We start from the raw sequence: 8,126 nt of genomic DNA, 5'->3' as shown, positions 1-8,126 counted from the left end.
AAGGTGATAAAACAGGTGTGAATGTTAATTAGGCTTAAATACTACAGTTTTGTTAGTCATAGAATCATTCAGTACAGAAGGAGGCTTTTCTGCCCATCGTGCCTGTGCCGGCTCTTTCAAAGAGCTACCCAATTAGTCCCACTCCCCCTGCTCTTTCCCCAGAGCCCTGCAATTTTTTCCTTTCCAAGTATTTATCCAATTCCTTTTTGAAAGTTATTATTGAATCTGCTTCCACCGCCCTTTCAGGCAGCGCATTCCAGATCATAACAACTCGCTGCATAAAAAAAATTCACCTCAACTCCCCCTCTGCTTTTATTTTGCCAATTACCTTAAATCTGTGTCCTCTGGTTACTGACCCTCCTGCCACTGGAAACAGTTTCTCCCTATCTACTCTATCAAAACCCCTTCTAATTTTGAATACCTCTATTAAATCTCACCTTAACCTTCTCTGCTCCAAGGAGAACAATCCCAGATTCTCCAGTCTCTCCACATAACTGAAGTCCCTCATCCCTGGTACCATTCTGGTAAATCTCCTCTGCATCCTCTCTAAGGCCTTGACATCTTTCCTAAAGTGCGGTGCCCAGAATTGAACACAATACTCCAGCTGGGGTCTAACCAGTGTTTTATAAAGGGTTAGGCATAACTTCCTTGCTTTTGTACTCTATGCCTCTATTTATAAAGCCCAGGATCTCGTATGATTTTCTTAACGGCTGTCATTGTTGAGGCCTCACCTTTGTGGTGACTAAAGAAGTCATCAAACACTCCCAGGGCAGGTACAGCATGGGTTAGATACAGAGTAAAGCCCCCAATCCCACCTACTCACTCTCTCACCACATCCCTCAACCCACCCACCCATCATCGCACCATATCCCTCAACCCACCCACCCATCATCGCACCATATCCCTCAATCCCACCTTCTCACCATATCCCTCAATCCCACCTTCTCACCATATCCCTCAATCCCACCTTCTCACCATAATCTCTCAATCCCACCTTCTCACCATATCCCTCAATCCCACCTTCTCACCATATCCCTCAATCCCACCTTCTCACCATAATCCCTCAATCCCACCTTCTCACCATAATCCCTCAATCCCACCTTCTCACCATAATCCCTCAATCCCACCTTCTCACCATAATCCCTCAATCCCACCTTCTCACCGTATCCTTCAATCCCACCTTCTCACCGTATCCCTCAATCCCACCTTCTCACCATAATCCCTCAATCCCACCTTCTCACCATAATCCCTCAATCCCACCTTCTCACCGTATCCCTCAATCCCACCTTCTCACCGTATCCCTCAATCCCACCTTCTCACCATAATCTCTCAATCCCACCTTCTCACCATATCCCTCAATCCCACCTTCTCACCGTATCCCTCAATCCCACCTTCTCACCATAATCCCTCAATCCCACCTTCTCACCATATCCCTCAATCCCACCTTCTCACCATATCCCTCAATCCCACCTTCTCACCATATCCCTCAATCCCACCTTCTCACCATAATCCCTCAATCCCACCTTCTCACCATATCCCTCAATCCCACCTTCTCACCATATCCCTCAATCCCACCTTCTCACCATAATCCCTCAATCCCACCTTCTCACCATAATCCCTCAATCCCACCTTCTCACCATAATCCCTCAATCCCACCTTCTCACCATATCCCTCAATCCCACCTTCTCACCATAATCCCTCAATCCCAGCTCCCCACTTTTTGACCAGCCCTGAAGCACATTTAATTGTCTCTTGAACCCACTGACTCTCTGCATCAATGCCTTGCCTGCCATTCTCTAAAGCTCAATTCGATTCCAGTTGACTACCCTTCCTATCCCTAACGTTCCTCTATGGGAAGACTGTGGTCTGGATGCTGATTCCATTGTCTTACTCAGAGAATGCACTCACAAGTACCGGCTGGAAGGAGCGTCTAAAGGCGTCCTTGAAATCCCGAGCAATGAAGACGTAGATGAATGGGTTGATGCAACTGTTGATAAAGGCAAGGCTCCAGGCGAGTGCAGCCCCCACATACTGCCCCCAGTGGGGGGGACCTGCCGACGAGTCAGAGCAATCATTTCCAAGAACAGAAATACATGATGGGACATCCAACAAACAAAGAAAGCTATAACCACGGGAAGGATGACTAACTGCCCTGCTTGATTTTATCAACCGATTGCGCTTTATTTTCAAGAAAATTATGGTGTAGCAAGTCAACGTGACAGGAGCTGGGATGGCAAAACTGCAAACGATCCTGGTTAAGACAATGGCCCAGTATCTCATTACATTCAACGCGTCGGTCGTGCTCAAGATAAGATCTCACAGATTGGGTTGTCCTCTGCGTCACCGGTGACAATTTCACCGTAAGCGAAATGTGCCCCGCTGAAGCTTAAGGCAAGTATCCAAACTGCCAGGGCCAACCGCGTGGGGGAGGACCCTGCAGCTGCGAGAACAAACCGGGAAGGAGTCCGCAGGGCAGCGGTCGGCGCCGATGGCGGTGAGCAGTCGGAGGCTGGCGGAGAAGTCCACATAAGGGCTGTGAAGGACGTCCTGAGGTCGTGAAAGGCGCTGTAGAAACCCAAGTTCTTTTGCTATGGAGCAGTCACCCAACCTCTGTAGACTTGTACTCATTCCCTCTGCTAATGGAACCCATTGTCTTATTTACCTTATTACCGAAACGGCGCTGGGCAAATGGTTTCATTTCCACAATAACGCAGGTGTAATCCTTTCTGGTCCGCACATCATACCGGTCTCCTGCTTAACACATCCTCCCTCCTCATCATTATTATCTTGTACTTGTTCTGTTCGAACAGTGCTTCCCATCCCCACGCCCAATTACCTAAAAGATCCAAATCTTCCTGAATCGACAACAGCTCCCATTTATATAGCACCTTTAACGTAGTAAAACGTCCCAAGGCGCTTCACAGGAGCGTAAATCAGACAAAATTTGACACCGAGCCACATAAGGAGATATTAGGACAGGTGACCAAAAGCCTGGTCAAAGAGGGAGGTTTTAAGGAGCATCTTAAAGGAGGAGAGAGAGGCGGAGAGGTTTAGGGAGGGAATTCCAGAGCTTAGGGCCCAGGCGGCTGAAGGCACGGCCGCCAATGGTGGAGCGAAGGAAATCGGGGATGGGCCAGAATTGGAGGAGTGCAGAGATCTCGGAGAGTTGTAGGGCTGGAGGAGGTTACAGAGATAGGGAGGGAGGGGGGGGGCAAGGACGTGGAGGGATTTGAAAACAAGGATGAGAATTTATAAATTTGAGGGGTTGCCGGACAGGGAGCCAATGTAGGTCAGCGAGCACGGGGGGTGATGGGTGAACGGGACTTGGTGCGAGTTAGGATCCGGGGGCAGCAGAGTTTTGGATGAGCTGATTGTAACAGAGGGTGGAAGGTGGGAGGCCGGCCAGGAGAACATTGGTGCTGCATTATTCCTCATGTATAGAATTTACATATGATTCCCTCAATCAAATCACTAATGTATATTTAAAAAATAGCAAAGGTCGCAAGACCTACCCTTGGGGCACCCTGAAGAGTTCCCGGTCATGAACCCCCCCCCCCCCCCTCCGTTAATTGTTTTTTTGAACCAATTATCTATCCTACATCGTGGTTTATCACCTAATCGCCTGACTGCTTAACCTAGCCATTAATAATCAATGTGAAACCTTATCAGAAGCTTACAGGAAATCAAAGGCATTCCCCATTATGAGAGTTATATCCTCAAAAAAAAAATCTCCAGCAATTTAGTTAAACTTGACCTGCCTCTTTCGCATTTCATGCTGACTTTGATCGTGTTCTGCTTTTGCTGGAGTTTGCCCACAAGGCTTCTCAAAAATTGTATTGTCCTGTACAACTGACGGTAAACTGGCTGCTCCGTAGTTTCCTGATGCCACACTTCCGTTTTGAATTCATAAAATAATACCAGCCGTAAAGAGTGCATCTCAAAATTAGCAAACCTATGGAAAATATTACTCAAAGATTGCTCGAGAGGATCCTGCCCCAATATCTCTCCGAGACTTCTCCATTCTACAGTTAGACTCCCGAATTAACGCCTGATTTTACGCACTATTGAAGGCAAGTCAAGGTTAAAATTGGGACTGAATTGTCAATTCAAGCGCAATGATCTGTTGATACTGTACAGCCCTGTGGGGAGACCAATTCCAGACAACCGATTTGGTCACATATATAGGAACAGGAGGAGGCCATTCAGCCCCTCGAGCCTGTTCTGCCATTCAGTTAGATCATGGCTGATCTGTATCTTAACTCCGTTTACCTGCCTTGCTTCCATAACCCTTAATCCCCTCACCCAACAAAAATCTATCAATCACAGTTTTGAAATTTTTCAATTGACCCCCAGCCTCAACAGCTTTTTGGGGGAGAGAGTTCCAGATTTCCACTCCCCTTTGTGTGAAGAAGTGCTTCCCGACATCACCCCTGAATGGCCTGGCTCTAATTTTAAGGTTCTGCCCCCTCGTTCTGGAATCCCCCCTCCCCCACCAGAGGAAGTAGTTTCTCTCTATCTACCCTATCGAATCCTTTAATCATCTTAAACCCCTCGATTAGATCACCCCTTAATCTTCTATACTCGAGGGAATACAAGCCTAGTCTGTGCAACCTGTCCTCGTAATTTAACCCTTTTAACCCCAGGTAGCATTCTGGTGAAACAGGATATGGATGCATTGGAGAGGATTTGGTGAATCCTGAATGATCCCAGGCCTTAGGGAACCAAGTTATGATTGAAGACTCAAGCCATTACACTTATTCTCAGCAGAGAAAAGAAGACTGAGGGGACAACATGATCCGGATCTTCAATTATTGAAAGGCGTTGATGAGGTTGAAGAAAGCAAGCTATTTTAGTTGGACAGGTCTAGAGAGGGAACGAGTTGAGAATTCATGAACTTCGAGTGGGGTTAGAGATTGAAAGGTTTTTTTCCCCTATAGGGTATTGGCTACATGGAAGGACCTACACTTTGAGAAGAAGGATTGAGGGTTCGAGAGATATTAATCTGGATCGACATTGAATGGCCCATAGGATCGGGGTGGAGCAGATTTGCTGGCCTGTGCTCTTTATAAATGATTTCTGCATTTCCCTGTTTTATTGTTCGTTCTGGGGATGTGGCGAGGCCGGCATTTATTGCCCATCCCGAGTTGCCCTGAGAAGGTGGAGGTGGGCCGCCTTCCTGAACCGCTGGAAGTGGGGTTTGATACAACCGAGTGTCTCACTAGGACCCACTTCAGAGGGCAGTTAAGAGTCAACCAGATCAGTGGAGGGACTGGAGTCACGTATAGGCCAGACCGGGTAAGGACGGCAAGTTTCCTTCCCGAAAGGGACGTTAGTGAACCAGTGGGGTTTTTACAACATTCCAACAGCTTTTACTCAGACCAAATTTTTTTAATGTTGAACTGAATACGTTTCTATCCCAACTAGTTGCACCAATAATAATAACTTGCATTTATATAGTGCCTTTCATGTAATAAAACATCTCAAAGGGCTTCATAGGAGCATAAATCAGACAAATATACACCGAGCTACATGAGATATTAGGACAGGTGACCAAAAGCTTGGTCGAAGAGGTAGAAACATAGAAAATAGGAGCAGGAGTAGGCCATTCGGCCCTTCGAGCCTGCTCCGCCATTCAGTATGATCATGGCTGATCCTCTATCTCAATACCATATTCCCACTCTCTCCCCATACGCCTTGATGCCTTTGTGTCTAGAAATCTATCCATCTCCTTCTTAAATATATTCAGTGACTTGGCCTCCACAGCCTTCTGTGGTAGAGAATTCCACAAGTTCACCGCCCCCTGAGTGAAGAAATTTCTCCTCATCTCAGTCCTAAATGTCCTACCCCATATCCTGAGAATGTGACCCCCTCCCCTCGTTCTGGACCCCCCCCCCCCCCCCCAGCCAGGGGACACATCCTCCCTGCATCCAGTCTGTCTAGCCCTGTCAGAATTGTATGTGTTTCAGTGAGATCCCCTCTCATTCTCCTAAACTCGACTGAATACAGGCCGAGTCGCCCAATCTCTCTTCATACAACAGTCCTGCCATCCCAGGGATCAGTCTGGTAAACCTTCGCTGCACTCCCTCTATGGCAAATATATCCTCTTTCAGGTAAGGAAACCAAAACTGCACACAGTACTCCAGGTGTGGTCTCACCAAGGCCCTGTGTAACTGCAGTAAGACATCCTTGCTCCTGAACTCAAATCCTCTTGCAATGAAGGCCAACATACCATTTGCCTTCCTAACTGCTTGCTGCACCTGCATGTTTGCTTTCAGTGACTGGTGTACAAGGACACCCAGGTCCCTTTGTACATCAACATTCCCCAATCTATCACCATTTACATAATACTCTGCCTTTCTGTTTTTCCTTCCGAAGTGGATAACTTCACATTTATCCGCATTATACTGCATCAGCCATGTATTTGCCCACTCACTCAACTTGTCTAAATCGCCTTGAAGCCTCTTTGCATCCTCCTCACAACTCACAATCCCACCTAGTTTTGTGTCGTCAGCAAACTTGGAAATATTATATTTGGTTCCCTCATCCAAATCATTGATATATATTGTGAATAGCCGGGGCCCAAGCACTGATCCCTGCGGTACCCCACTAGTCACTGCCTGCCACCCCGAAAAAGACCCATTTATTCCTACTCTCTGTTTCCTGTCTGTTAACCAATTTTCAATCCATGCCAGTATATTACCACCAATCCCATGTGCTTTAATTTTGCACAATAACCTCTTGTGTGGGATTTTATCAAAGGCCTTCTGAAAATCCAAACAAACCACACCCACTGGTTCTCCCTTATCTATTCTACCAGTTACATCCTCAAAAAACTCCAGTAGGTTTGTCAAACATGATTTCCCTTTCATAAATCCATGTTGACTTTGTCCAATGCCATTGATATTTTCTAAGTGTCCTGTTATTACATCCTTTATAATGGACTCTAGCATTTTCCCTACTACTGATGTTAGGCTAACCGGTCTGTAGTTCCCTGTTTTCTCTCTCCCTCCTTTTTTAAATAGTGGGGTTACATTTGCCACCCTCCAATCTGCAGGAACTGTTCCATAATTTGTAGAATTTTGGAAGATAGCAGCTAATGCATCCACTATTTCCATGGCTACCTCTTTTAGTACTCTGGGATGCAGATTATCAGGCCCTGGGGATTTATTGGCTTTCAGTCCCATTAATTTCTCCAGCACTTTTTTTTACTAATACTATAATTTCCTTTAAGTTCCCTGGTTGGCTCCTCAATGTACTGGTCTAAAAAAACATCTTGTACACACTCCAGGAATTCATCCTCCACAGTATTATTGCTAATTTGGTTTGGCCAGTCTATATGCAGATTAAAGTCACCCATGATTACTGTAGTTCCCTTGTTACATGCATCTCTAATTTCCTGTTTGATGCCATCCCATATATTACCACTACTGCTGGGAGGCCTATAGACAACTCCCACCAGTGTTTTCTGCCCCTTGGTGCTTCTTAACTCCATCCAGACTGATTCTGCATCTTGATTTTCTGAGCCATTATCCTTTCTCACTATTGCTCTGATTTCATCCTTTACCAACAACGCCACCCCACCTCCTTTTCCTTTTTGCCTGTCCTTCCTAAATATCGAATACCCTTGGGTATTCAGCTCCCAGCCTTGGTCACACTGCAGCCATGTCTCCATAATTGCAATTATATCATATCCGTTTATATCTATTTGCGCTGTTAATTCATCTACCTTATTACGAATGCTTCGTGCATTCAGATACACAGTGCCTTTAGATTTGTCTTCTTAACATTTTTAGACATCTTAACATTTTTTTGTACTATGGCCCTATTTGTCTAATTACCATTTTTTCTTACCCGGACCCTATTTGTTAGTGCACTCTTTTGTTTGTAGGTTCTGTCCCTTCCTGACACAATCTGGTTATCCTTATCCCAATCACTTTCCTGCACTGCTTCCTTGTCTTTTCTCTTTAGCGTTCTAGATTTAGGAACATCGGAACAGGAGTAGGTCATTCAACCCCTCGTGCCTGCTCCGCCATTTGATAAGATCATGGCTGATCTGTGATCTAACTCCATATACCCGCCTTTGGCCCATATCCCTTAATAAATATATGGTTGCCAAAAAGCTATCT

At 45.8% G+C, this 8,126-nt stretch overlaps 1 protein-coding gene across 2 annotated transcripts in view; it reads left to right on the top strand.

Moving 5' to 3' along the window:
• The window catches only part of LOC137306224 (free fatty acid receptor 3-like), an 82,030-nt gene that overhangs the window by 1,792 nt on the left and 72,112 nt on the right, over positions 1 to 8,126 (top strand). Inside the window, exon 1 of one of the 2 annotated variants that reach the window (XM_067975343.1) lies at positions 4,756 to 5,295. The exons of the other annotated variant lie outside the window; for it this stretch is intronic. The gene's annotated coding sequence lies outside the window, so the exon portion shown is untranslated. Of the gene's footprint in view, positions 1 to 4,755; positions 5,296 to 8,126 lie in introns of those variants that run through there. 2 annotated transcript variants of the gene reach the window in all.

Source organism: Heptranchias perlo, chromosome 42 (assembly GCF_035084215.1).
Source record: "Heptranchias perlo isolate sHepPer1 chromosome 42, sHepPer1.hap1, whole genome shotgun sequence".
NCBI classification, from domain to species: domain Eukaryota; kingdom Metazoa; phylum Chordata; class Chondrichthyes; order Hexanchiformes; family Hexanchidae; genus Heptranchias; species Heptranchias perlo.
The sequence above is the reverse complement of the archived record's forward strand: the minus strand, read 5'-3'. Positions and strand labels throughout refer to the sequence as shown.